The sequence below is a fragment of the Rhinoderma darwinii genome, chromosome 2, assembly GCF_050947455.1.
Source record: "Rhinoderma darwinii isolate aRhiDar2 chromosome 2, aRhiDar2.hap1, whole genome shotgun sequence".
Taxonomy (NCBI): Eukaryota; Metazoa; Chordata; class Amphibia; order Anura; family Rhinodermatidae; genus Rhinoderma; species Rhinoderma darwinii.
In genome coordinates, this window is record NC_134688.1 from 328057162 (window position 1) to 328080743 (window position 23582).

Here is a 23582-nt window from a genome sequence, read left to right on the forward strand (position 1 = left end):
CTGGTACTAGCGAGGTGTTAAAGTGTTATTGATCTGCGATTTGACGAGAAAAGGCACATTTCACCTAAGAATAGCCATTAACTTTTAAAGCTTTAGTTTATTATTATTTTTAATCGATTGTGAAACAAATTCTAAACGACATAATAAAAAGTCAACTGCACCATGGATTCCCAGACAGTCTCCCACACTGGTACTAGCAAGGCCTTAAGCTGTGTAACTTCTGCAATCAGACGAGAGCAGGCACATTCAGCTTAGAATGGCCATTGACAATAACTGCTTTAATCCATAGTGCTATTTAATCTATTGTGAAACAAAATCTAAACGACATAATAAAAAGGCAACCGCACCACGGATTCCCAGACAGTCTCCCACACTGGTACTAGCGAGGCCTTAAGCTGTGTAACTTCTGCGATCTGACGAGAGCAGGCACATTCAGCTTAGAATGGCCCTTGACATTAAATTCTTTAATCCATAGTCGTTTTTAATCGATTGTGAAACAAAATCTAAACGACATAATAAAAAGTCAACCGCACCACGGATTCCCAGACAGTCTCCCACACTGGTACTAGCGAGGGCTTAAGCTGTGTAACTTCTGCGATCTGACGAGAGCAGGCACATTCAGCTTAGAATGGCTTTTGAGATTAAAAGTCTTAATCCATAGTCCTATTTAATCTATTGTGAAACAAAATCTAAACGACATAATAAAAAGTCAACCGCACCACGGATTCCCAGACAGTCTCCCACACTGGTACTAGCGAGGCCTTAAGCTGTGTAACTTCTGCGATCTGACGAGAGCAGGCACATTCAGCTTAGAATGGCCATTGACATTAAATGCTTTAATCCATAGTCCATTTTAATCGATTGTGAAACAAATCTAAACGACATAATAAAAAGTCAACCGCACCTCGGATTCCCAGACAGTCTCTCACACTCGTACTAGCGAGGCCTTAAAGTGTTATATATCTGCGATTTGACGAGAAAAGGCACATTTAAGCTTAGAATGTCTATTAACTTTTAAAGCTTTAGTCTATTTTTATTTTTAAACAATTGTGAAAGAAAGTCTAAACGACATAATAAAAAGTCAACAGCACCACGGAAGCCCAGAAAGTCTCCCACACTGGTACTAGCGAGGTGTTAAAGTGTTATTGATCTGCGATTTGACGAGAAAAGGCACATTTCACCTAAGAATAGCCATTAACTTTTAAAGCTTTAGTTTATTATTATATTTAATCGATTGTGAAACAAATTCTAAACGACATAATAAAAAGTCAACTGCACCATGGATTCCCAGACAGTCTCCCACACTGGTACTAGCGAGGCCTTAAGCTGTGTAACTTCTGCGATCAGATGAGAGCAGGCACATTCAGCTTAGAATGGCCATTGACAATAACTGCTTTAATCCATAGTCGTTTTTAATCGATTGTGAAACAAAATCTAAACTACATAATAAAAAGTCAACCGCACCACGGATTCCCAGACAGTCTCCCACACTGGTACTAGTGAGGCCTTACGCTGTGTAACTTCTGCGATCTGACGAGAGCAGGCACATTCAGCTTAGAATGGCCATTGACGTTAAATGTTTTAATCCATAGTCCTATTTAATCTATTGTGAAACAAAATCTAAACGACATAATAAAAAGTCAACCGCACCACGGATTCCCAGACAGTCTCCCACACTGGTACTAGCGAGGCCTTAAGCTGTGTAACTTCTGCGATCTGACGAGAGCAGGCACATTCAGCCTAGAATAGCCATTGACGTTGAATGCTTTAATCCATAGTCCTATTTAATCTATTGTGAAACAAACTCTAAACGACATAATAAAAAGTCAACTGCACCACGGATTCCCAGACAGTCTCCCACAATGGTACTAGCGAAGCCTTAAGCTGTGTAACTTCTGCGATCTGACGAGAGCAGGCACATTCAGCTTAGAATGGCAATTGACATTAAATGCTTTAATCCATAGTCCTTTTTAATCGATTGTGAAACAAAATCTAAACGACATAATAAAAATTCAACCGCACCACGGATTCCCAGAAAGTCTCCCACACTGGTACCAGCGAGGCCTTAAGCTGTGTAACTTCTACGATCTGACGAGGGCAGGCACATTCAGCTTAGAATGGCCATTGACATTAAATGCTTTAATCCATAGTCCTTTTTAATCGATTGTGAAACAAAATCTAAACGACATAATAAAAAGGCAACCGCACCACGGCTTCCCAGACAGTCTCCCACACTGGTACTAGCGAGGCCTTAAGCTGTGTAACTTCTGCGATCTGACGAGAGCAGGCACATTCAGCTTGGAATGGCCATTGACATTAAATGCTTTAATCCATAGTCCTTTTTAATCGATTGTGAAACAAAATCTAAACGACATAATAAAAATTCAACCGCACCACGGATTCCCAGACAGTCTCCCACACTAGTACTAGCGAGGCCTTAAGCTGTGTAACTTCTGCGATCTGACGAGAGCAGGCACATTCAGCTTAGAATGGCCATTGACGTTAAATGCTTTAATCCATAGTCCTATTTAATCTATTGTGAAACAAAATCTAAACGACATAATAAAAAGTCAACCGCACCACGTATTCCCAGACAGTCTCCCACACTGGTACTAGCGAGGCGTTAAGCTGGGTAACTTCTGCGATCTAACGAGAGCAGGCACATTCAGCTTAGAATGGCCATTGACATTAAATGCTTTAATCCATAGTCCTTTTTAATCGATTGTGAAACAAAATCTAAACGACATAATAAAAAGTCAACCGCACCACGGATTCCCAGACAGTCTCCCACACTGGTACTAGAGAGGCCTTAAGCTGTGTAACTTCTGCGATCTGACGAGAGCAGGCACATTCAGCTTAGAATGGCCATTGACATTAAATGCTTTAATCCATAGTCCTTTTTAATCGATTGTGAAACAAAATCTAAACGACATAATAAAAAGTCAACCGCACCACGGATTCCCAGACAGTCTCCAACACTGGTGCTAGCGAGGCCTTAAGCTGTGTAACTTCTGCGATCTGACGAGAGCAGGGACATTCAGCTTAGAATGGCCATTGACATTAAATGCTTTAATCCATAGTCCTTTTTAATCGATTGTGAAACAAAATCTAAACGACATAATAAAAATTCAACCGCACCACGGATTCCCAGACAGTCTCCCACACTGGTACTAGCGAGGCATTAAGCTGTGTAACTTCTGCGATCTGACGAGAGCAGGGACATTCAGCTTAGAATGGCCATTGACATTAAATGCTTTAATCCATAGTCCTTTTTAATCGATTGTGAAACAAAATCTAAACGACATAATAAAAATTCAACCGCACCACGGATTCCCAGACAGTCTCCCACACTGGTACTAGCGAGGCCCTAAGCTGTGTAACTTCTGCGATCTGACGAGAGCAGGCACATACAGCTTAGAATGGCCATTGACATTAAAGCCTTAATCCATAGTCCTATTTAATCTATTGTGAAACAAAATCTAAACGACATAATAAAAAGTCAACCGCACCACGGATTCCCAGACAGTCTCCCACACTGGTACTAGCGAGGCCTTAAGCTGTGTAACTTCTGCGATCTGACGAGAGCAGGCACATTCAGCTTAGAATGGCCATTGACATTAAATGCTTTAATCCATAGTCCTTTTTAATCGACTGTGAAACAAAATCTAAACGACATAATAAAAAGTCAACCGCACCACGGATTCCCAGACAGTCTCCCACGCTGGTACTAGCGAGGCCTTAAGCTGTGTAACTTCTGCGATCTGACGAGGGCAGGCACATTCAGCTTAGAATGGCCATTGACATTAAATGCTTTAATCCATAGTCCTTTTTAATCGATTGTGAAACAAAATCTAAACGACATAATAAAAAGTCAACCGCACCACGGATTCCCAGACAGTCTCCCACACTGGTACTAGCGGGGCCTTAAGCTGTGTAACTTCTGCGATCTGACGAGAGCAGGCACATTCAGCTTAGAATGGCCATTGACATTAAATGCTTTAATCCATAGTCCTTTTTAATCGATTGTGAAACAAAATCTAAACGACATAATAAAAATTCAACCGCACCACGGATTCCCAGACAGTCTCCCACACTGGTACTAGCGAGGCCTTAAGCTGTGTAACTTCTGCGATCTGACGAGAGCAGGCACATTCAGCTTAGAATGGCCATTGACGTTAAATGCTTTAATCCATAGTCCTATTTAATCTATTGTGAAACAAAATCTAAACGACATAATAAAAAGTCAACCGCACCACGGATTCCCAGACAGTCTCCCACACAGGTACTAGCGAGGCGTTAAGCTGGGTAACTCCTGCGATCTAACGAGAGCAGGCACATTCACCTTAGAATGGCCATTGACATTAAATGCTTTAATCCATAGTCCTTTTTAATCGATTGTGAAACAAAATCTAAACGACATAATAAAAAGTCAACCGCACCACGGATTCCCAGGCAGTCTCCCACACTGGTACTAGCGAGGCCTTAAGCTGTGTAACTTCTGCGATCTGACGAGAGCAGGCACATTCAGCTTAGAATGGCCATTGACATTAAATGCTTTAATCCATAGTCCTTTTTAATCGATTGTGAAACAAAATCTAAACGACATAATAAAAAGTCAACCGCACCACGGATTCCCAGACAGTCTCCAACACTGGTGCTAGCGATGCCTTAAGCTGTGTAACTTCTGCGATCTGACGAGAGCAGGGACATTCAGCTTAGAATGGCCATTGACATTAAATGCTTTAATCCATAGTCCTTTTTAATCGATTGTGAAACAAAATCTAAACGACATAATAAAAATTCAACCGCACCACGGATTCCCAGACAGTCTCCCACACTGGTACTAGCGAGACATTAAGCTGTGTAACTTCTGCGATCTGACGAGAGCAGGGACATTCAGCTTAGAATGGCCATTGACATTAAATGCTTTAATCCATAGTCCTTTTTAATCGATTGTGAAACAAAATCTAAACGACATAATAAAAATTCAACCGCACCACGGATTCCCAGACAGTCTCCCACACTGGTACTAGCGAGGCCCTAAGCTGTGTAACTTCTGCGATCTGACGAGAGCAGGCACATACAGCTTAGAATGGCCATTGACATTAAAAGCCTTAATCCATAGTCCTATTTAATCTATTGTGAAACAAAATCTAAACGACATAATAAAAAGTCAACCGCACCACGGATTCCCAGACAGTCTCCCACACTGGTACTAGCGAGGCCTTAAGCTGTGTAACTTCTGCGATCTGACGAGAGCAGGCACATTCAGCTTAGAATGGCCATTGACATTAAATGCTTTAATCCATAGTCCTTTTTAATCGACTGTGAAACAAAATCTAAACGACATAATAAAAAGTCAACCGCACCACGGATTCCCAGACAGTCTCCCACACTGGTACTAGCGAGGCCTTAAGCTGTGTAACTTCTGCGATCTGACGAGGGCAGGCACATTCAGCTTAGAATGGCCATTGACATTAAATGCTTTAATCCATAGTCCTTTTTAATCGATTGTGAAACAAAATCTAAACGACATAATAAAAAGTCAACCGCACCACGGATTCCCAGACAGTCTCCCACACTGGTACTAGCGGGGCCTTAAGCTGTGTAACTTCTGCGATCTGACGAGAGCAGGCACATTCAGCTTAGAATGGCCATTGACATTAAATGCTTTAATCCATAGTCCTTTTTAATCGATTGTGAAACAAAATCTAAACGACATAATAAAAATTCAACCGCACCACGGATTCCCAGACAGTCTCCCACACTGGTACTAGCGAGGCCTTAAGCTGTGTAACTTCTGCGATCTGACGAGAGCAGGCACATTCAGCTTAGAATGGCCATTGACGTTAAATGCTTTAATCCATAGTCCTATTTAATCTATTGTGAAACAAAATCTAAACGACATAATAAAAAGTCAACCGCACCACGGATTCCCAGACAGTCTCCCACACTGGTACTAGCGAGGCGTTAAGCTGGGTAACTTCTGCGATCTAACGAGAGCAGGCACATTCAGCTTAGAATGGCCATTGACATTAAATGCTTTAATCCATAGTCCTTTTTAATCGATTGTGAAACAAAATCTAAACGACATAATAAAAAGTCAACCGCACCACGGATTCCCAGGCAGTCTCCCACACTGGTACTAGCGAGGCCTTAAGCTGTGTAACTTCTGCGATCTGACGAGAGCAGGCACATTCAGCTTAGAATGGCCATTGACATTAAATGCTTTAATCCATAGTCCTTTTTAATCGATTGTGAAACAAAATCTAAACGACATAATAAAAAGTCAACCGCACCACGGATTCCCAGACAGTCTCCAACACTGGTGCTAGCGATGCCTTAAGCTGTGTAACTTCTGCGATCTGACGAGAGCAGGGACATTCAGCTTAGAATGGCCATTGACATTAAATGCTTTAATCCATAGTCCTTTTTAATCGATTGTGAAACAAAATCTAAACGACATAATAAAAATTCAACCGCACCACGGATTCCCAGACAGTCTCCCACACTGGTACTAGCGAGGCATTAAGCTGTGTAACTTCTGCGATCTGACGAGAGCAGGGACATTCAGCTTAGAATGGCCATTGACATTAAATGCTTTAATCCATAGTCCTTTTTAATCGATTGTGAAAGAAAATCTAAACTACATAATACAAAGTCAACCGCACCACGGATTCCCAGACAGTCTCCCACACTGGTACTAGCGAGGCCTTAAGCTGTGTAACTTCTGCAATCTGACGAGAGCAGGGACATTCAGCTTAGAATGGCCATTGACATTAAATGCTTTAATCCATAGTCCTATTTAATCTATTGTGAAACAAAATCTAAACGACATAATAAAAAGTCAACCGCACTACGGATTCCCAGACAGTCTCCCACACTGGTACTAGCGAGGCGTTAAGCTGTGTAACTTCTGCGATCTAACGAGAGCAGGCACGTTCAGCTTAGAATGGCCATTGACATTAAATGCTTTAATCCATAGTCCTTTTTAATCGATTGTGAAACAAAATCTAAACGACATAATAAAAAGTCAACCGCACCACGTATTCCCAGACAGTCTCCCACACTGGTACTAGCGAGGCCTTAAGCTGTGTAACTTCTGCGATCTGACGAGAGCAGGCACATACAGCTTAGAATGGCCATTTACATTAAAAGCCTTAATCCATAGTCCTATTTAATCTATTGTGAAACAAAATCTAAACGACATAATAAAAAGTCAACCGCACCACGGATTCCCAGACAGTCTCCCACACTGGTACTAGCGAGGCCTTAAGCTGTGTAACTTCTGCGATCTGACGAGAGCAGGCACATTCAGCTTAGAATGGCCATTGACATTAAATGCTTTAATCCATAGTCCTTTTTAATCGATTGTGAAACAAAATCTAAACGACATAATAAAAATTCAACCGCACCACGGATTCCCAGACAGTCTCCCACACTGGTACTAGCGAGGCCTTAAGCTGTGTAACTTCTGCGATCTGACGAGAGCAGGGACATTCAGCTTAGAATGGCCATTGACATTAAATGCTTTAATCCATAGTCCTTTTTAATCGATTGTGAAACAAAATCTAAACGACATAATAAAAATTCAACCGCACCACGGATTCCCAGACAGTCTCCCACACTGGTACTAGCGAGGCATTAAGCTGTGTAACTTCTGCGATCTGACGAGAGCAGGGACATTCAGCTTAGAATGGCCATTGACATTAAATGCTTTAATCCATAGTCCTTTTTAATCGATTGTGAAACAAAATCTAAACGACTTAATAAAAATTCAACCGCACCACGGATTCCCAGACAGTTTCCCACACTGGTACTAGCGAGGACTTAAGCTGTGTAACTTCTGCGTTCTGACGAGAGCAGGGACATTCAGCTTAGAATGGCCATTGACATTAAATGCTTTAATCCATAGTCCTTTTTAATCGACTGTGAAACAAAATCTAAACGACATAATAAAAAGTCAACCGCACCACGGATTCCCAGACAGTCTCCCACACTGGTACTAGCGAGGCCTTAAGCTGTGTAACTTCTGCGATCTGACGAGGGCAGGCACATTCAGCTTAGAATGGCCATTGACATTAAATGCTTTAATCCATAGTCCTTTTTAATCGATTGTGAAACAAAATCTAAACGACATAATAAAAAGTCAACCGCACCACGGATTCCCAGACAGTCTCCCACACTGGTACTAGCGGGGCCTTAAGCTGTGTAACTTCTGCGATCTGACGAGAGCAGGCACATTCAGCTTAGAATGGCCATTGACATTAAATGCTTTAATCCATAGTCCTTTTTAATCGACTGTGAAACAAAATCAAACGACATAATAAAAAGTCAACCGCACCACGGATTCCCAGACAGTCTCCCACACTGGTACTAGCGAGGCCTTAAGCTGTGTAACTTCTGCGATCTGACGAGGGCAGGCACATTCAGCTTAGAATGGCCATTGACATTAAATGCTTTAATCCATAGTCCTTTTTAATCGATTGTGAAACAAAATCTAAACGACATAATAAAAAGTCAACCGCACCACGGATTCCCAGACAGTCTCCCACACTGGTACTAGCGGGGCCTTAAGCTGTGTAACTTCTGCGATCTGACGAGAGCAGGCACATTCAGCTTAGAATGGCCATTGACATTAAATGCTTTAATCCATAGTCCTTTTTAATCGATTGTGAAACAAAATCTAAACGACATAATAAAAATTCAACCGCACCACGGATTCCCAGACAGTCTCCCACACTGGTACTAGCGAGGCCTTAAGCTGTGTAACTTCTGCGATCTGACGAGAGCAGGCACATTCAGCTTAGAATGGCCATTGACGTTAAATGCTTTAATCCATAGTCCTATTTAATCTATTGTGAAACAAAATCTAAACGACATAATAAAAAGTCAACCGCACCACGGATTCCCAGACAGTCTCCCACACTGGTACTAGCGAGGCGTTAAGCTGGGTAACTTCTGCGATCTAACGAGAGCAGGCACATTCAGCTTAGAATGGCCATTGACATTAAATGCTTTAATCCATAGTCCTTTTTAATCGATTGTGAAACAAAATCTAAACGACATAATAAAAAGTCAACCGCACCACGGATTCCCAGGCAGTCTCCCACACTGGTACTAGCGAGGCCTTAAGCTGTGTAACTTCTGCGATCTGACGAGAGCAGGCACATTCAGCTTAGAATGGCCATTGACATTAAATGCTTTAATCCATAGTCCTTTTTAATCGATTGTGAAACAAAATCTAAACGACATAATAAAAAGTCAACCGCACCACGGATTCCCAGACAGTCTCCAACACTGGTGCTAGCGATGCCTTAAGCTGTGTAACTTCTGCGATCTGACGAGAGCAGGGACATTCAGCTTAGAATGGCCATTGACATTAAATGCTTTAATCCATAGTCCTTTTTAATCGATTGTGAAACAAAATCTAAACGACATAATAAAAATTCAACCGCACCACGGATTCCCAGACAGTCTCCCACACTGGTACTAGCGAGACATTAAGCTGTGTAACTTCTGCGATCTGACGAGAGCAGGGACATTCAGCTTAGAATGGCCATTGACATTAAATGCTTTAATCCATAGTCCTTTTTAATCGATTGTGAAACAAAATCTAAACGACATAATAAAAATTCTACCGCACCACGGATTCCCAGACAGTCTCCCACACTGGTACTAGCGAGGCCCTAAGCTGTGTAACTTCTGCGATCTGACGAGAGCAGGCACATACAGCTTAGAATGGCCATTGACATTAAAAGCCTTAATCCATAGTCCTATTTAATCTATTGTGAAACAAAATCTAAACGACATAATAAAAAGTCAACCGCACCACGGATTCCCAGACAGTCTCCCACACTGGTACTAGCGAGGCCTTAAGCTGTGTAACTTCTGCGATCTGACGAGAGCAGGCACATTCAGCTTAGAATGGCCATTGACATTAAATACTTTAATCCATAGTCCTTTTTAATCGACTGTGAAACAAAATCTAAACGACATAATAAAAAGTCAACCGCACCACGGATTCCCAGACAGTCTCCCACACTGGTACTAGCGAGGCCTTAAGCTGTGTAACTTCTGCGATCTGACGAGGGCAGGCACATTCAGCTTAGAATGGCCATTTACATTAAATGCTTTAATCCATAGTCCTTTTTAATCGATTGTGAAACAAAATCTAAACGACATAATAAAAAGTCAACCGCACCACGGATTCCCAGACAGTCTCCCACACTGGTACTAGCGGGGCCTTAAGCTGTGTAACTTCTGCAATCTGACGAGAGCAGGCACATTCAGCTTAGAATGGCCATTGACATTAAATGCTTTAATCCATAGTCCTTTTTAATCGATTGTGAAACAAAATCTAAACGACATAATAAAAATTCAACCGCACCACGGATTCCCAGACAGTCTCCCACACTGGTACTAGCGAGGCCTTAAGCTGTGTAACTTCTGCGATCTGACGAGAGCAGGCACATTCAGCTTAGAATGGCCATTGACGTTAAATGCTTTAATCCATAGTCCTATTTAATCTATTGTGAAACAAAATCTAAACGACATAATAAAAAGTCAACCGCACCACGGATTCCCAGACAGTCTCCCACACTGGTACTAGCGAGGCGTTAAGCTGGGTAACTTCTGCGATCTAACGAGAGCAGGCACATTCAGCTTAGAATGGCCATTGACATTAAATGCTTTAATCCATAGTCCTTTTTAATCGATTGTGAAACAAAATCTAAACGACATAATAAAAAGTCAACCGCACCACGGATTCCCAGGCAGTCTCCCACACTGGTACTAGCGAGGCCTTAAGCTGTGTAACTTCTGCGATCTGACGAGAGCAGGCACATTCAGCTTAGAATGGCCATTGACATTAAATGCTTTAATCCATAGTCCTTTTTAATCGATTGTGAAACAAAATCTAAACGACATAATAAAAAGTCAACCGCACCACGGATTCCCAGACAGTCTCCAACACTGGTGCTAGCGATGCCTTAAGCTGTGTAACTTCTGCGATCTGACGAGAGCAGGGACATTCAGCTTAGAATGGCCATTGACATTAAATGCTTTAATCCATAGTCCTTTTTAATCGATTGTGAAACAAAATCTAAACGACATAATAAAAATTCAACCGCACCACGGATTCCCAGACAGTCTCCCACACTGGTACTAGCGAGGCGTTAAGCTGGGTAACTTCTGCGATCTAACGAGAGCAGGCACATTCAGCTTAGAATGGCCATTGACATTAAATGCTTTAATCCATAGTCCTTTTTAATCGATTGTGAAACAAAATCTAAACGACATAATAAAAAGTCAACCGCACCACGGATTCCCAGGCAGTCTCCCACACTGGTACTAGCGAGGCCTTAAGCTGTGTAACTTCTGCGATCTGACGAGAGCAGGCACATTCAGCTTAGAATGGCCATTGACATTAAATGCTTTAATCCATAGTCCTTTTTAATCGATTGTGAAACAAAATCTAAACGACATAATAAAAAGTCAACCGCACCACGGATTCCCAGACAGTCTCCAACACTGGTGCTAGCGATGCCTTAAGCTGTGTAACTTCTGCGATCTGACGAGAGCAGGGACATTCAGCTTAGAATGGCCATTGACATTAAATGCTTTAATCCATAGTCCTTTTTAATCGATTGTGAAACAAAATCTAAACGACATAATAAAAATTCAACCGCACCACGGATTCCCAGACAGTCTCCCACACTGGTACTAGCGAGACATTAAGCTGTGTAACTTCTGCGATCTGACGAGAGCAGGGACATTCAGCTTAGAATGGCCATTGACATTAAATGCTTTAATCCATAGTCCTTTTTAATCGATTGTGAAACAAAATCTAAACGACATAATAAAAATTCAACCGCACCACGGATTCCCAGACAGTCTCCCACACTGGTACTAGCGAGGCCCTAAGCTGTGTAACTTCTGCGATCTGACGAGAGCAGGCACATTCAGCTTAGAATGGCCATTGACATTAAAAGCCTTAATCCATAGTCCTATTTAATCTATTGTGAAACAAAATCTAAACGACATAATAAAAAGTCAACCGCACCACGGATTCCCAGACAGTCTCCCACACTGGTACTAGCGAGGCCTTAAGCTGTGTAACTTCTGCGATCTGACGAGAGCAGGCACATTCAGCTTAGAATGGCCATTGACATTAAATACTTTAATCCATAGTCCTTTTTAATCGACTGTGAAACAAAATCTAAACGACATAATAAAAAGTCAACCGCACCACGGATTCCCAGACAGTCTCCCACACTGGTACTAGCGGGGCCTTAAGCTGTGTAACTTCTGCAATCTGACGAGAGCAGGCACATTCAGCTTAGAATGGCCATTGACATTAAATGCTTTAATCCATAGTCCTTTTTAATCGATTGTGAAACAAAATCTAAACGACATAATAAAAATTCAACCGCACCACGGATTCCCAGACAGTCTCCCACACTGGTACTAGCGAGGCCTTAAGCTGTGTAACTTCTGCGATCTGACGAGAGCAGGCACATTCAGCTTAGAATGGCCATTGACGTTAAATGCTTTAATCCATAGTCCTATTTAATCTATTGTGAAACAAAATCTAAACGACATAATAAAAAGTCAACCGCACCACGGATTCCCAGACAGTCTCCCACACTGGTACTAGCGAGGCGTTAAGCTGGGTAACTTCTGCGATCTAACGAGAGCAGGCACATTCAGCTTAGAATGGCCATTGACATTAAATGCTTTAATCCATAGTCCTTTTTAATCGATTGTGAAACAAAATCTAAACGACATAATAAAAAGTCAACCGCACCACGGATTCCCAGGCAGTCTCCCACACTGGTACTAGCGAGGCCTTAAGCTGTGTAACTTCTGCGATCTGACGAGAGCAGGCACATTCAGCTTAGAATGGCCATTGACATTAAATGCTTTAATCCATAGTCCTTTTTAATCGATTGTGAAACAAAATCTAAACGACATAATAAAAAGTCAACCGCACCACGGATTCCCAGACAGTCTCCAACACTGGTGCTAGCGATGCCTTAAGCTGTGTAACTTCTGCGATCTGACGAGAGCAGGGACATTCAGCTTAGAATGGCCATTGACATTAAATGCTTTAATCCATAGTCCTTTTTAATCGATTGTGAAACAAAATCTAAACGACATAATAAAAATTCAACCGCACCACGGATTCCCAGACAGTCTCCCACACTGGTACTAGCGAGGCATTAAGCTGTGTAACTTCTGCGATCTGACGAGAGCAGGGACATTCAGCTTAGAATGGCCATTGACATTAAATGCTTTAATCCATAGTCCTTTTTAATCGATTGTGAAAGAAAATCTAAACGACATAATAAAAAGTCAACCGCACTACGGATTCCCAGACAGTCTCCCACACTGGTACTAGCGAGGCGTTAAGCTGTGTAACTTCTGCGATCTAACGAGAGCAGGCACGTTCAGCTTAGAATGGCCATTGACATTAAATGCTTTAATCCATAGTCCTTTTTAATCGATTGTGAAACAAAATCTAAACGACATAATAAAAAGTCAACCGCACCACGGATTCCCAGACAGTCTCCCACACTGGTACTAGCGAGGCCTTAAGCTGTGTAACTTCTGCGATCTGACGAGAGCAGGCACATACAGCTTAGAATGGCCATTTACATTAAAAGCCTTAATCCATAGTCCTATTTAATCTATTGTGAAACAAAATCTAAACGACATAATAAAATGTCAACCGCACCACGGATTCCCAGACAGTCTCCCACACTGGTACTAGCGAGGCCTTAAGCTGTGTAACTTCTGCGATCTGACGAGAGCAGGCACATTCAGCTTAGAATGGCCATTGACATTAAATGCTTTAATCCATAGTCCTTTTTAATCGATTGTGAAACAAAATCTAAACGACATAATAAAAATTCAACCGCACCACGGATTTCCAGACAGTCTCCCACACTGGTACTAGCGAGGCCTTAAGCTGTGTAACTTCTGCGATCTGACGAGAGCAGGGACATTCAGCTTAGAATGGCCATTGACATTAAATGCTTTAATCCATAGTCCTTTTTAATCGATTGTGAAACAAAATCTAAACGACATAATAAAAATTCAACCGCACCACGGATTCCCAGACAGTCTCCCACACTGGTACTAGCGAGGCATTAAGCTGTGTAACTTCTGCGATCTGACGAGAGCAGGGACATTCAGCTTAGAATGGCCATTGACATTAAATGCTTTAATCCATAGTCCTTTTTAATCGATTGTGAAACAAAATCTAAACGACATAATAAAAATTCAACCGCACCACGGATTCCCAGACAGTTTCCCACACTGGTACTAGCGAGGACTTAAGCTGTGTAACTTCTGCGTTCTGACGAGAGCAGGGACATTCAGCTTAGAATGGCCATTGACATTAAATGCTTTAATCCATAGTCCTTTTTAATCGACTGTGAAACAAAATCTAAACGACATAATAAAAAGTCAACCGCACCACGGATTCCCAGACAGTCTCCCACACTGGTACTAGCGAGGCCTTAAGCTGTGTAACTTCTGCGATCTGACGAGGGCAGGCACATTCAGCTTAGAATGGCCATTGACATTAAATGCTTTAATCCATAGTCCTTTTTAATCGATTGTGAAACAAAATCTAAACGACATAATAAAAAGTCAACCGCACCACGGATTCCCAGACAGTCTCCCACACTGGTACTAGCGGGGCCTTAAGCTGTGTAACTTCTGCGATCTGACGAGAGCAGGCACATTCAGCTTAGAATGGCCATTGACATTAAATGCTTTAATCCATAGTCCTTTTTAATCGATTGTGAAACAAAATCTAAACGACATAATAAAAATTCAACCGCACCACGGATTCCCAGACAGTCTCCCACACTGGTACTAGCGAGGCCTTAAGCTGTGTAACTTCTGCGATCTGACGAGAGCAGGCACATTCAGCTTAGAATGGCCATTGACGTTAAATGCTTTAATCCATAGTCCTATTTAATCTATTGTGAAACAAAATCTAAACGACATAATAAAAAGTCAACCGCACCACGGATTCCCAGGCAGTCTCCCACACTGGTACTAGCGAGGCCTTAAGCTGTGTAACTTCTGCGATCTGACGAGAGCAGGCACATTCAGCTTAGAATGGCCATTGACATTAAATGCTTTAATCCATAGTCCTTTTTAATCGATTGTGAAACAAAATCTAAACGACATAATAAAAAGTCAACCGCACCACGGATTCCCAGACAGTCTCCAACACTGGTGCTAGCGATGCCTTAAGCTGTGTAACTTCTGCGATCTGACGAGAGCAGGGACATTCAGCTTAGAATGGCCATTGACATTAAATGCTTTAATCCATAGTCCTTTTTAATCGATTGTGAAACAAAATCTAAACGACATAATAAAAATTCAACCGCACCACGGATTCCCAGACAGTCTCCCACACTGGTACTAGCGAGGCATTAAGCTGTGTAACTTCTGCGATCTGACGAGAGCAGGGACATTCAGCTTAGAATGGCCATTGACATTAAATGCTTTAATCCATAGTCCTTTTTAATCGATTGTGAAAGAAAATCTAAACTACATAATACAAAGTCAACCGCACCACGGATTCCCAGACAGTCTCCCACACTGGTACTAGCGAGGCCTTAAGCTGTGTAACTTCTGCAATCTGACGAGAGCAGGGCCATTCAGCTTAGAATGGCCATTGACATTAAATGCTTTAATCCATAGTCCTATTTAATCTATTGTGAAACAAAATCTAAACGACATAATAAAAAGTCAACCGCACTACGGATTCCCAGACAGTCTCCCACACTGGTACTAGCGAGGCGTTAAGCTGTGTAACTTCTGCGATCTAACGAGAGCAGGCACGTTCAGCTTAGAATGGCCATTGACATTAAATGCTTTAATCCATAGTCCTTTTTAATCGATTGTGAAACAAAATCTAAACGACATAATAAAAAGTCAACCGCACCACGGATTCCCAGACAGTCTCCCACACTGGTACTAGCGAGGCCTTAAGCTGTGTAACTTCTGCGATCTGACGAGAGCAGGCACATACAGCTTAGAATGGCCATTTACATTAAAAGCCTTAATCCATAGTCCTATTTAATCTATTGTGAAACAAAATCTAAACGACTTAATAAAAAGTCAACCGCACCACGGATTCCCAGACAGTCTCCCACACTGGTACTAGCGAGGCCTTAAGCTGTGTAACTTCTGCGATCTGACGAGAGCAGGCACATTCAGCTTAGAATGGCCATTGACATTAAATGCTTTAATCCATAGTCCTTTTTAATCGATTGTGAAACAAAATCTAAACGACATAATAAAAATTCAACCGCACCACGGATTCCCAGACAGTCTCCCACACTCGTACTAGCGAGGCCTTAAGCTGTGTAACTTCTGCGATCTGACGAGAGCAGGGACATTCAGCTTAGAATGGCCATTGACATTAAATGCTTTAATCCATAGTCCTTTTTAATCGATTGTGAAACAAAATCTAAACAACATAATAAAAATTCAACCGCACCACGGATTCCCAGACAGTCTCCCACACTGGTACTAGCGAGGCATTAAGCTGTGTAACTTCTGCGATCTGACGAGAGCAGGGACATTCAGCTTAGAATGGCCATTGACATTAAATGCTTTAATCCATAGTCCTTTTTAATCGATTGTGAAACAAAATCTAAACGACATAATAAAAATTCAACCGCACCACGGATTCCCAGACAGTTTCCCACACTGGTACTAGCGAGCACTTAAGCTGTGTAACTTCTGCGTTCTGACGAGAGCAGGCACATTCAGCTTAGAATGGCCATTGACGTTAAATGCTTTATCCATACTCCTATTTAATCTATTGTGAAACAAAATCTAAACGACATAATAAAAAGTCAACCGCACCACGGATTCCCATACAGTCTCCCACACTGGTACTAGCGAGGCCTTAAGCTGTGCAACTTCTGCGATCTGACGAGAGCAGGCACATTCAGCTTAGAATGGCCATTGACATTAAATGCTTTAATCCATAGTCCTTTTTAATCGATTGTGAAACAAAATCTAAACGACATAATAAAAATTCAACCGCACCACGGATTCCCAGACAGACTCCCACACTGGTACTAGCGAGGCCTTAAGCTGTGTAACTACTGCGATCTGACGAGAGCAGGCACATTCAGCTTAGAATGGCCATTGACGTTAAATGCTTTAATCCATAGTCCTATTTAATCTATTGTGAAACAAAATCTAAACGACATAATAAAAAGTCAACCGCACCACGGATTCCCAGACAGTCTCCCACACTGGTACTAGCGAGGCCTTAAGCTGGGTAACTTCTGCGATCTGACGAGAGCAGGCACATTCAGCTTAGAATGGCCATTGACATTAAATGCTTTAATCCATAGTCCTTTTTAATCGATTGTGAAACAAAATCTAAACGACATAATAAAAAGTCAACCGCACCACGGATTCCCAGACAGTCTCCAACACTGGTGCTAGCGAGGCCTTAAGTTGTGTAACTTCTGCGATCTGACGAGAGCAGGGACATTCAGCTTAGAATGGCCATTGACATTAAATGCTTTAATCCATAGTCCTTTTTAATCGATTGTGAAACAAAATCTAAACGACATAATAAAAATTCAACCGCACCACGGATTCCCAGACAGACTCCCACACCGGTACTAGCGAGGCATTAAGCAGTGTAACTTCTGCGATCTGACGAGAGCAGGGACATTCAGCTTAGAATGGCCATTGACACTAAATGCTTTAATCCATAGTCCTTTTTAATCGATTGTGAAACAAAATCTAAACGACATAATAAAAAGGCAACCGCACCACGGATTCCCAGACAGTCTCCCACACTGGTACTAGCGAGGCCTTAAGCTGTGTAACTTCTGCGAACTGACGAGAGCAGGCACATACAGCTTAGAATGGCCATTGACATTAAAAGCCTTAATCCATAGTCCTATTTAATCTATTGTGAAACAAAATCTAAACGACATAATAAAAAGTCAACCGCACCACGGATTCCCAGACAGTCTCCCACACTGGTACTAGCGAGGCCTTAAGCTGTGTAACTTCTGCGATCTGACGAGAGCAGGCACATTCAGCTTAGAATGGCCATTGACATTAAATGCTTTAATCCATAGTCCTTTTTAATCGACTGTGAAACAAAATCTAAACGACATAATAAAAAGTCAACCACACCACGGATTCCCAGACAGTCTCCCACACTGGTACTAGCGAGGCCTTAGGGTATGTTCACACGGCCAAATTTCAGACGTATACGAGGCGTATTATGCCTCGTTTTACATCTGAAAATATGGCTCCAATACGTCGGCAAACATCTGCCCATTCATTTGAATGGGTTTGCCGACGTACTGTGCAGACGACCTGTTATTTACGCGTCGTCGTTTGACAGCTGTCAAACGACGACTCGTAAAAATACAGCCTCGTCAAAAGAAGTGCAGGACACTTCTTTCAGACGTTTTTGGAGCTGTTTTCTCATAGACTCCAATGAAAACAGCTCCAAAAACGGACGTAAAAAACGCCGCGAAAACGGCGCGAAAAACGCCGCGAAAAATGCGAGTTGGTAAAAAAACTTCTGAAAAGCAGGGTCTGTTTTCCCTTGAAAACAGCTCTGGATTTTCAGACGTTTTGGTTGACTACGTGTGAACATACCCTTAAGCTGTGTAACTTCTGCGATCTGACGAGGGCAGGCACATTCAGCTTAGAATGGCCATTGACATTAAATGCTTTAATCCATAGTCCTTTTTAATCGATTGTGAAACAAAATCTAAACGACATAATAAAAAGTCAACCGCACCACGGATTCCCAGACAGTCTCCCACACTGGTACTAGCGGGGCCTTAAGCTGTGTAACTTCTGCGATCTGACGAGAGCAGGCACATTCAGCTTAGAATGGCCATTGACATTAAATGCTTTAATCCATAGTCCTTTTTAATCGATTGTGAAAAAAAATCTAAACGACATAATAAAAATTCAACCGCACCACGGATTCCCAGACAGTCTCCCACACTGGTACTAGCGAGGCGTTAAGCTGGGTAACTTCTGCGATCTAACGAGAGCAGGCACATTCAGCTTAGAATGGCCATTGACATTAAATGCTTTAATCCATAGTCCTTTTTAATCGATTGTGAAACAAAATCTAAACGACATAATAAAAAGTCAACCGCACCACGGATTCCCAGACAGTCTCCAACACTGGTGTTAGCGAGGCCTTAAGCTGTGTAACTTCTGCGATCTGACGAGAGCAGGGACATTCAGCTTAGAATGGCCATTGACATTAAATGCTTTAATCCATAGTCCTTTTTAATCGATTGTGAAACAAAATCTAAACGACATAATAAAAATTCAACCGCACCACGGATTCCCAGGCAGTCTCCCACACTGGTACTAGCGAGGCATTAAGCTGTGTAACTTCTGCGATCTGACGAGAGCAGGGACATTCAGCTTAGAATGGCCATTGACATTAAATGCTTTAATCCATAGTCCTTTTTAATCGATTGTGAAAGAAAATCTAAACTACATAATACAAAGTCAACCGCACCACGGATTCCCAGACAGTCTCCCACACTGGTACTAGCGAGGCCTTAAGCTGTGTAACTTCTGCAATCTGACGAGAGCAGGGACATTCAGCTTAGAATGGCCATTGACTTTAAATGCTTTAATCCATAGTCCTATTTAATCTATTGTGAAACAAAATCTAAACGACATAATAAAAAGTCAACCGTACCACGGATTCCCAGACAGTCTCCCACACTGGTACTAGCGAGGCGTTAAGCTGTGTAACTTCTGCGATCTAACAAGAGCAGGCACATTCAGCTTAGAATGGCCATTGACATTAAATGCTTTAATCCATAGTCCTTTTTAATCGATTGTGAAACAAAATCTAAACGACATAATAAAAAGTCAACCGCACCACGGATTCCCAGACAGTCTCCCACACTGGTACTAGCGAGGCCTTAAGCTGTGTAACTTCTGCGATCTGACGAGAGCAGGCACATTCAGCTTAGAATGGCCATTGACATTAAATGCTTTAATCCATAGTCCTTTTTAATCGATTGTGAAACAAAATCTAAACGACATAAGAAAAAGTCAACCGCACCACGGATTCCCAGACAGTCTCCCACACTGGTACTAGCGAGGCCTTAAGCTGTGTAACTTCTGCGATCTGACGAGAGCAGGCACATTCAGCTTAGAATGGCCATTGACATTAAATGCTTTAATCCATAGTCCTTTTTAATCGATTGTGAAACAAAATCTAAACGACATAATAAAAATTCAACCGCACCACGGATTCCCAGACAGTCTCCCACACTGGTACTAGCGAGGCCTTAAGCTGTGTAACTTCTGCGATCTGACGAGAGCAGGGACATTCAGCTTAGAATGGCCATTGACATTAAATGCTTTAATCCATAGTCCTTTTTAATCGATTGTGAAACAAAATCTAAACGACATAATAAAAATTCAACCGCACCACGGATTCCCAGACAGTCTCCCACACTGGTACTAGCGAGGCATTAAGCTGTGTATCTTCTGCGATCTGACGAGAGCAGGGACATTCAGCTTAGAATGGCCATTGACATTAAATGCTTTAATCCATAGTCCTTTTTAATCGATTGTGAAACAAAATCTAAACGACATAATAAAAAATCAACCGCACCACGGATTCCCAGACAGTTTCCCACACTGGTACTAGCGAGGACTTAAGCTGTGTAACTTCTGCGTTTTGACGAGAGCAGGCACATTCAGCTTAGAATGGCCATTGACGTTAAATGCTTTATCCATAGTCCTATTTAATCTATTGTGAAACAAAATCTAAACGACATAATAAAAAGTCAACCGCACCACGGATTCCCATACAGTCTCCCACACTGGTACTAGCGAGGCCTTAAGCTGTGTAACTTCTGCGATCTGACGAGAGCAGGCACATTCAGCTTAGAATGGCCATTGACATTAAATGCTTTAATCCATAGTCCTTTTTAATCGATTGTGAAACAAAATCTAAACGACATAATACAAAGTCAACCGCACCACGGATTCCCAGACAGTCTCCCACACTGGTACTAGCGAGGCCTTAAGCGGTGTAACTTCTGCGATCTGACGAGAGCAGGCACATTCAGCTTAGAATGGCCATTGACATTAAATGCTTTAATCCATAGTCATTTTTAATCGATTGTGAAACAAAATCTAAACGACATAATAAAAAGTCAACCGCACCACGGATTCCCAAACAGTCACCCACACTGGTACTAGCGAGGCCTTAAGCTGTGTAACTTCCGCGATCTGACGAGAGCAGGCACATTCAGCTTAGAATGGCCATTGACATTAAATGCTTTAATCCATAGTCCTTTTTAATCGATTGTGAAACAAAATCTAAACGACATAATAAAAAGTCAACCGCACCATGGATTCCCAGACAGTCTCCCACACTGGTACTAGCAAGGCCTTAAGCTGTGTAACTTCTGCGATCTGACGAGAGCAGGCACATTCAGCTTAGAATGGCCATTGACATTAAATGCTTTAATCCATAGTCCTTTTTAATCGATTGTGAAACAAAATCTAAACGACATAATAAAATTTCAACCGCACCACGGATTCCCAGACAGTCTCCCACACTGGTACTAGCGAGGCCTTAAGCTGTGTAACTTCTGCGATCTGACGAGAGCAGGCACATTCAGCTTAGAATGGCCATTGACGTTAAATGCTTTAATCTATAGTCCTATTTAATCTATTGTGAAACAAAATCTAAACGACATAATAAAAAGTCAACCGCACCACGGATTCCCATACAGTCTCCCACACTGGTACTAGCGAGGCCTTAAGCGGTGTAACTTCTGCAATCTGACGAGAGCAGGGACATTCAGCTTAGAATGGCCATTGACATTAAATGCTTTAATCCATAGTCCTATTTAATCTATTGTGAAACAAAATCTAAACGACATAATAAAAAGTCAACCGCACCACGGATTCCCAGACAGTCTCCGACACTGGTACTAGCGAGGCCTTAAGCGGTGTAACTTCTGCGATCTGACGAGAGCAGGCACATTCAGCTTAGAATGGCCATTGACATTAAATGCTTTAATCCAATGTCATTTTTAATCGATTGTGAAACAAAATCTAAACGACATAATAAAAAGTCAACCGCACCACGGATTCCCAGACAGTCTCCCACACTGGTACCAGCGAGGCCTTAAGCTGTGTAACTTCCGCGATCTGACGAGAGCAGGCACATTCAGCTTAGAATGGCCATTGACATTAAATGCTTTAATCCATAGTCCTTTTTAATCGATTGTGAAACAAAATCTAAACGACATAATAAAAAGTCAACCGCACCATGGATTCCCAGACAGTCTCCCACACTGGTACTAGCGAGGCCTTAAGCTGTGTAACTTCTGCGATTTGATGAGAGCAGGCACATTCAGCTTAGAATGGCCATTGACATTAAATGCTTTAATCCATAGTCCTTTTTAATCGATTGTGAAACAAAATCTAAACGACATAATAAAAATTCAACCGCACCACGGATTCCCAGACAGTCTCCCACACTGGTACTAGCGAGGCCTTAAGCTGTGTAACTTCTGCGATCTGACGAGAGCAGGCACATTCAGCTTAGAATGGCCATTGACGTTAAATGCTTTAATCTATAGTCCTATTTAATCTATTGTGAAACAAAATCGAAACGACATAATAAAAAGTCAACCGCACCACGGATTCCCAGACAGTCTTCCACACTGGTACTAGCGAGGCGTTAAGCTGGGTAACTTCTGCGATCTAACGAGAGCAGGCACATTCAGCTTAGAATGGCCATTGACATTAAATGCTTTAATCCATAGTCCTTTTTAATCGATTGTGAAACAAAATCTAAACGACATAATAAAAAGTCAACCGCACCACAGATTCCCAGACAGTCTCCCACACTGGTAACAGCGAGGCCTTAAGCTGTGTAACTTCTGCGATCTGACGAGAGCAGGCACATTCAGCTTAGAATGGCCATTGACATTAAATGCTTTAATCCATAGTCCTTTTTAATCGATTGTGAAACAAAATCTAAACGACATAATAAAAATTCAACCGCACCACGGATTCCCAGACAGTCTCCCACACTGGTACTAGCGAGGCCTTAAGCTGTGTAACTTCTGCGATCTGACGAGAGCAGGCACATTCAGCTTAGAATGGCCATTGACGTTAAATGCTTTAATCCATAGTCCTATTTAATCTATTGTGAAACAAAATCTAAACGACATAATAAAAAGTCAACGGCACCACGGATTCCCAGACAGTCTCCCACACTGGTACTAGAGAGGCGTTAAGCTGGGTAACTTCTGCGATCTAACGAGAGCAGGCACATTCAGCTTAGAATGGCCATTGACATTAAATGCTTTAATCCATAGTCCTTTTTAATCGATTGTGAAACAAAATCTAAACGACATAATAAAAAGTCAATCGCACCACGGATTCCCAAACAGTCTCCCACACTGGTACTAGCGAGGCCTGAAGCTGTGTAACTTCTGCGATCTGACGAGAGCAGGGACATTCAGCTTAGAATGGCCATTGACATTAAA

General features: G+C 42.0%; 95 pseudogenes; all 95 read right to left on the reverse strand.

Moving 5' to 3' along the window:
- Positions 1-149: 149 nt before the first annotated feature.
- On the reverse strand, positions 150-268 carry LOC142745152 (5S ribosomal RNA; annotated as a pseudogene).
- Positions 269-335: 67 nt separating this feature from the next.
- Positions 336-454, reverse strand: LOC142745219 (5S ribosomal RNA; annotated as a pseudogene).
- Positions 455-707: 253 nt separating this feature from the next.
- On the reverse strand, positions 708-826 carry LOC142747299 (5S ribosomal RNA; annotated as a pseudogene).
- Positions 827-1266: 440 nt separating this feature from the next.
- LOC142744716 (5S ribosomal RNA) lies at positions 1267-1385 on the reverse strand (annotated as a pseudogene).
- Positions 1386-1452: 67 nt separating this feature from the next.
- Positions 1453-1571, reverse strand: LOC142745459 (5S ribosomal RNA; annotated as a pseudogene).
- Positions 1572-1638: 67 nt separating this feature from the next.
- LOC142744646 (5S ribosomal RNA) lies at positions 1639-1757 on the reverse strand (annotated as a pseudogene).
- Positions 1758-1824: 67 nt separating this feature from the next.
- Positions 1825-1943, reverse strand: LOC142743759 (5S ribosomal RNA; annotated as a pseudogene).
- A 253-nt stretch (positions 1944-2196) lies between these two features.
- Positions 2197-2315, reverse strand: LOC142745505 (5S ribosomal RNA; annotated as a pseudogene).
- Positions 2316-2382: 67 nt separating this feature from the next.
- On the reverse strand, positions 2383-2501 carry LOC142744491 (5S ribosomal RNA; annotated as a pseudogene).
- A 67-nt stretch (positions 2502-2568) lies between these two features.
- Positions 2569-2687, reverse strand: LOC142746467 (5S ribosomal RNA; annotated as a pseudogene).
- Positions 2688-2754: 67 nt separating this feature from the next.
- Positions 2755-2873, reverse strand: LOC142744371 (5S ribosomal RNA; annotated as a pseudogene).
- Positions 2874-2940: 67 nt separating this feature from the next.
- LOC142746830 (5S ribosomal RNA) lies at positions 2941-3059 on the reverse strand (annotated as a pseudogene).
- Positions 3060-3126: 67 nt separating this feature from the next.
- On the reverse strand, positions 3127-3245 carry LOC142747039 (5S ribosomal RNA; annotated as a pseudogene).
- A 67-nt stretch (positions 3246-3312) lies between these two features.
- LOC142745681 (5S ribosomal RNA) lies at positions 3313-3431 on the reverse strand (annotated as a pseudogene).
- A 66-nt stretch (positions 3432-3497) lies between these two features.
- On the reverse strand, positions 3498-3616 carry LOC142747300 (5S ribosomal RNA; annotated as a pseudogene).
- A 67-nt stretch (positions 3617-3683) lies between these two features.
- LOC142745032 (5S ribosomal RNA) lies at positions 3684-3802 on the reverse strand (annotated as a pseudogene).
- A 67-nt stretch (positions 3803-3869) lies between these two features.
- LOC142743798 (5S ribosomal RNA) lies at positions 3870-3988 on the reverse strand (annotated as a pseudogene).
- A 67-nt stretch (positions 3989-4055) lies between these two features.
- LOC142744834 (5S ribosomal RNA) lies at positions 4056-4174 on the reverse strand (annotated as a pseudogene).
- A 253-nt stretch (positions 4175-4427) lies between these two features.
- Positions 4428-4546, reverse strand: LOC142744138 (5S ribosomal RNA; annotated as a pseudogene).
- A 439-nt stretch (positions 4547-4985) lies between these two features.
- LOC142745682 (5S ribosomal RNA) lies at positions 4986-5104 on the reverse strand (annotated as a pseudogene).
- A 67-nt stretch (positions 5105-5171) lies between these two features.
- LOC142747301 (5S ribosomal RNA) lies at positions 5172-5290 on the reverse strand (annotated as a pseudogene).
- A 67-nt stretch (positions 5291-5357) lies between these two features.
- LOC142745025 (5S ribosomal RNA) lies at positions 5358-5476 on the reverse strand (annotated as a pseudogene).
- A 67-nt stretch (positions 5477-5543) lies between these two features.
- On the reverse strand, positions 5544-5662 carry LOC142743799 (5S ribosomal RNA; annotated as a pseudogene).
- A 67-nt stretch (positions 5663-5729) lies between these two features.
- On the reverse strand, positions 5730-5848 carry LOC142744838 (5S ribosomal RNA; annotated as a pseudogene).
- Positions 5849-5915: 67 nt separating this feature from the next.
- Positions 5916-6034, reverse strand: LOC142746669 (5S ribosomal RNA; annotated as a pseudogene).
- A 67-nt stretch (positions 6035-6101) lies between these two features.
- LOC142744150 (5S ribosomal RNA) lies at positions 6102-6220 on the reverse strand (annotated as a pseudogene).
- Positions 6221-6473: 253 nt separating this feature from the next.
- LOC142747040 (5S ribosomal RNA) lies at positions 6474-6592 on the reverse strand (annotated as a pseudogene).
- Positions 6593-6659: 67 nt separating this feature from the next.
- LOC142745288 (5S ribosomal RNA) lies at positions 6660-6778 on the reverse strand (annotated as a pseudogene).
- Positions 6779-7031: 253 nt separating this feature from the next.
- LOC142744890 (5S ribosomal RNA) lies at positions 7032-7150 on the reverse strand (annotated as a pseudogene).
- Positions 7151-7217: 67 nt separating this feature from the next.
- LOC142747302 (5S ribosomal RNA) lies at positions 7218-7336 on the reverse strand (annotated as a pseudogene).
- A 67-nt stretch (positions 7337-7403) lies between these two features.
- Positions 7404-7522, reverse strand: LOC142745340 (5S ribosomal RNA; annotated as a pseudogene).
- Positions 7523-7589: 67 nt separating this feature from the next.
- LOC142747041 (5S ribosomal RNA) lies at positions 7590-7708 on the reverse strand (annotated as a pseudogene).
- Positions 7709-7775: 67 nt separating this feature from the next.
- On the reverse strand, positions 7776-7894 carry LOC142746746 (5S ribosomal RNA; annotated as a pseudogene).
- A 67-nt stretch (positions 7895-7961) lies between these two features.
- On the reverse strand, positions 7962-8080 carry LOC142745026 (5S ribosomal RNA; annotated as a pseudogene).
- Positions 8081-8147: 67 nt separating this feature from the next.
- Positions 8148-8266, reverse strand: LOC142743800 (5S ribosomal RNA; annotated as a pseudogene).
- A 66-nt stretch (positions 8267-8332) lies between these two features.
- On the reverse strand, positions 8333-8451 carry LOC142745028 (5S ribosomal RNA; annotated as a pseudogene).
- Positions 8452-8518: 67 nt separating this feature from the next.
- LOC142743802 (5S ribosomal RNA) lies at positions 8519-8637 on the reverse strand (annotated as a pseudogene).
- Positions 8638-8704: 67 nt separating this feature from the next.
- On the reverse strand, positions 8705-8823 carry LOC142744839 (5S ribosomal RNA; annotated as a pseudogene).
- Positions 8824-8890: 67 nt separating this feature from the next.
- On the reverse strand, positions 8891-9009 carry LOC142746670 (5S ribosomal RNA; annotated as a pseudogene).
- Positions 9010-9076: 67 nt separating this feature from the next.
- On the reverse strand, positions 9077-9195 carry LOC142744162 (5S ribosomal RNA; annotated as a pseudogene).
- A 439-nt stretch (positions 9196-9634) lies between these two features.
- On the reverse strand, positions 9635-9753 carry LOC142746253 (5S ribosomal RNA; annotated as a pseudogene).
- Positions 9754-9820: 67 nt separating this feature from the next.
- On the reverse strand, positions 9821-9939 carry LOC142747304 (5S ribosomal RNA; annotated as a pseudogene).
- A 67-nt stretch (positions 9940-10006) lies between these two features.
- On the reverse strand, positions 10007-10125 carry LOC142746157 (5S ribosomal RNA; annotated as a pseudogene).
- Positions 10126-10192: 67 nt separating this feature from the next.
- On the reverse strand, positions 10193-10311 carry LOC142745146 (5S ribosomal RNA; annotated as a pseudogene).
- A 67-nt stretch (positions 10312-10378) lies between these two features.
- LOC142744840 (5S ribosomal RNA) lies at positions 10379-10497 on the reverse strand (annotated as a pseudogene).
- A 67-nt stretch (positions 10498-10564) lies between these two features.
- On the reverse strand, positions 10565-10683 carry LOC142746671 (5S ribosomal RNA; annotated as a pseudogene).
- Positions 10684-10750: 67 nt separating this feature from the next.
- On the reverse strand, positions 10751-10869 carry LOC142744173 (5S ribosomal RNA; annotated as a pseudogene).
- Positions 10870-11308: 439 nt separating this feature from the next.
- Positions 11309-11427, reverse strand: LOC142744185 (5S ribosomal RNA; annotated as a pseudogene).
- Positions 11428-11866: 439 nt separating this feature from the next.
- LOC142745282 (5S ribosomal RNA) lies at positions 11867-11985 on the reverse strand (annotated as a pseudogene).
- A 67-nt stretch (positions 11986-12052) lies between these two features.
- On the reverse strand, positions 12053-12171 carry LOC142747306 (5S ribosomal RNA; annotated as a pseudogene).
- A 67-nt stretch (positions 12172-12238) lies between these two features.
- On the reverse strand, positions 12239-12357 carry LOC142745147 (5S ribosomal RNA; annotated as a pseudogene).
- Positions 12358-12424: 67 nt separating this feature from the next.
- On the reverse strand, positions 12425-12543 carry LOC142744841 (5S ribosomal RNA; annotated as a pseudogene).
- Positions 12544-12610: 67 nt separating this feature from the next.
- Positions 12611-12729, reverse strand: LOC142746673 (5S ribosomal RNA; annotated as a pseudogene).
- A 67-nt stretch (positions 12730-12796) lies between these two features.
- On the reverse strand, positions 12797-12915 carry LOC142744197 (5S ribosomal RNA; annotated as a pseudogene).
- Positions 12916-13168: 253 nt separating this feature from the next.
- On the reverse strand, positions 13169-13287 carry LOC142747042 (5S ribosomal RNA; annotated as a pseudogene).
- A 253-nt stretch (positions 13288-13540) lies between these two features.
- On the reverse strand, positions 13541-13659 carry LOC142745201 (5S ribosomal RNA; annotated as a pseudogene).
- A 67-nt stretch (positions 13660-13726) lies between these two features.
- Positions 13727-13845, reverse strand: LOC142743812 (5S ribosomal RNA; annotated as a pseudogene).
- Positions 13846-13912: 67 nt separating this feature from the next.
- LOC142746603 (5S ribosomal RNA) lies at positions 13913-14031 on the reverse strand (annotated as a pseudogene).
- Positions 14032-14098: 67 nt separating this feature from the next.
- On the reverse strand, positions 14099-14217 carry LOC142747043 (5S ribosomal RNA; annotated as a pseudogene).
- A 67-nt stretch (positions 14218-14284) lies between these two features.
- LOC142746748 (5S ribosomal RNA) lies at positions 14285-14403 on the reverse strand (annotated as a pseudogene).
- A 67-nt stretch (positions 14404-14470) lies between these two features.
- LOC142745029 (5S ribosomal RNA) lies at positions 14471-14589 on the reverse strand (annotated as a pseudogene).
- A 67-nt stretch (positions 14590-14656) lies between these two features.
- LOC142743803 (5S ribosomal RNA) lies at positions 14657-14775 on the reverse strand (annotated as a pseudogene).
- A 67-nt stretch (positions 14776-14842) lies between these two features.
- LOC142744842 (5S ribosomal RNA) lies at positions 14843-14961 on the reverse strand (annotated as a pseudogene).
- Positions 14962-15028: 67 nt separating this feature from the next.
- On the reverse strand, positions 15029-15147 carry LOC142744209 (5S ribosomal RNA; annotated as a pseudogene).
- A 253-nt stretch (positions 15148-15400) lies between these two features.
- On the reverse strand, positions 15401-15519 carry LOC142747045 (5S ribosomal RNA; annotated as a pseudogene).
- A 67-nt stretch (positions 15520-15586) lies between these two features.
- Positions 15587-15705, reverse strand: LOC142746411 (5S ribosomal RNA; annotated as a pseudogene).
- A 253-nt stretch (positions 15706-15958) lies between these two features.
- Positions 15959-16077, reverse strand: LOC142745202 (5S ribosomal RNA; annotated as a pseudogene).
- A 67-nt stretch (positions 16078-16144) lies between these two features.
- Positions 16145-16263, reverse strand: LOC142747307 (5S ribosomal RNA; annotated as a pseudogene).
- A 67-nt stretch (positions 16264-16330) lies between these two features.
- Positions 16331-16449, reverse strand: LOC142746400 (5S ribosomal RNA; annotated as a pseudogene).
- A 67-nt stretch (positions 16450-16516) lies between these two features.
- On the reverse strand, positions 16517-16635 carry LOC142747046 (5S ribosomal RNA; annotated as a pseudogene).
- A 252-nt stretch (positions 16636-16887) lies between these two features.
- Positions 16888-17006, reverse strand: LOC142745638 (5S ribosomal RNA; annotated as a pseudogene).
- A 67-nt stretch (positions 17007-17073) lies between these two features.
- Positions 17074-17192, reverse strand: LOC142746351 (5S ribosomal RNA; annotated as a pseudogene).
- Positions 17193-17259: 67 nt separating this feature from the next.
- LOC142744166 (5S ribosomal RNA) lies at positions 17260-17378 on the reverse strand (annotated as a pseudogene).
- Positions 17379-17817: 439 nt separating this feature from the next.
- Positions 17818-17936, reverse strand: LOC142746136 (5S ribosomal RNA; annotated as a pseudogene).
- Positions 17937-18003: 67 nt separating this feature from the next.
- Positions 18004-18122, reverse strand: LOC142747308 (5S ribosomal RNA; annotated as a pseudogene).
- Positions 18123-18808: 686 nt separating this feature from the next.
- Positions 18809-18927, reverse strand: LOC142743804 (5S ribosomal RNA; annotated as a pseudogene).
- A 439-nt stretch (positions 18928-19366) lies between these two features.
- LOC142746720 (5S ribosomal RNA) lies at positions 19367-19485 on the reverse strand (annotated as a pseudogene).
- A 67-nt stretch (positions 19486-19552) lies between these two features.
- LOC142745289 (5S ribosomal RNA) lies at positions 19553-19671 on the reverse strand (annotated as a pseudogene).
- Positions 19672-19924: 253 nt separating this feature from the next.
- On the reverse strand, positions 19925-20043 carry LOC142747309 (5S ribosomal RNA; annotated as a pseudogene).
- Positions 20044-20110: 67 nt separating this feature from the next.
- LOC142747310 (5S ribosomal RNA) lies at positions 20111-20229 on the reverse strand (annotated as a pseudogene).
- Positions 20230-20296: 67 nt separating this feature from the next.
- LOC142745341 (5S ribosomal RNA) lies at positions 20297-20415 on the reverse strand (annotated as a pseudogene).
- A 438-nt stretch (positions 20416-20853) lies between these two features.
- On the reverse strand, positions 20854-20972 carry LOC142743795 (5S ribosomal RNA; annotated as a pseudogene).
- Positions 20973-21039: 67 nt separating this feature from the next.
- On the reverse strand, positions 21040-21158 carry LOC142745017 (5S ribosomal RNA; annotated as a pseudogene).
- Positions 21159-21225: 67 nt separating this feature from the next.
- LOC142744190 (5S ribosomal RNA) lies at positions 21226-21344 on the reverse strand (annotated as a pseudogene).
- Positions 21345-21411: 67 nt separating this feature from the next.
- On the reverse strand, positions 21412-21530 carry LOC142747576 (5S ribosomal RNA; annotated as a pseudogene).
- Positions 21531-21597: 67 nt separating this feature from the next.
- LOC142745163 (5S ribosomal RNA) lies at positions 21598-21716 on the reverse strand (annotated as a pseudogene).
- A 67-nt stretch (positions 21717-21783) lies between these two features.
- On the reverse strand, positions 21784-21902 carry LOC142746754 (5S ribosomal RNA; annotated as a pseudogene).
- A 67-nt stretch (positions 21903-21969) lies between these two features.
- Positions 21970-22088, reverse strand: LOC142746315 (5S ribosomal RNA; annotated as a pseudogene).
- A 67-nt stretch (positions 22089-22155) lies between these two features.
- LOC142745298 (5S ribosomal RNA) lies at positions 22156-22274 on the reverse strand (annotated as a pseudogene).
- A 67-nt stretch (positions 22275-22341) lies between these two features.
- Positions 22342-22460, reverse strand: LOC142746440 (5S ribosomal RNA; annotated as a pseudogene).
- Positions 22461-22527: 67 nt separating this feature from the next.
- Positions 22528-22646, reverse strand: LOC142744843 (5S ribosomal RNA; annotated as a pseudogene).
- A 253-nt stretch (positions 22647-22899) lies between these two features.
- On the reverse strand, positions 22900-23018 carry LOC142746691 (5S ribosomal RNA; annotated as a pseudogene).
- Positions 23019-23085: 67 nt separating this feature from the next.
- On the reverse strand, positions 23086-23204 carry LOC142744844 (5S ribosomal RNA; annotated as a pseudogene).
- A 67-nt stretch (positions 23205-23271) lies between these two features.
- On the reverse strand, positions 23272-23390 carry LOC142746021 (5S ribosomal RNA; annotated as a pseudogene).
- Positions 23391-23457: 67 nt separating this feature from the next.
- On the reverse strand, positions 23458-23576 carry LOC142744510 (5S ribosomal RNA; annotated as a pseudogene).
- Positions 23577-23582: the final 6 nt, after the last annotated feature.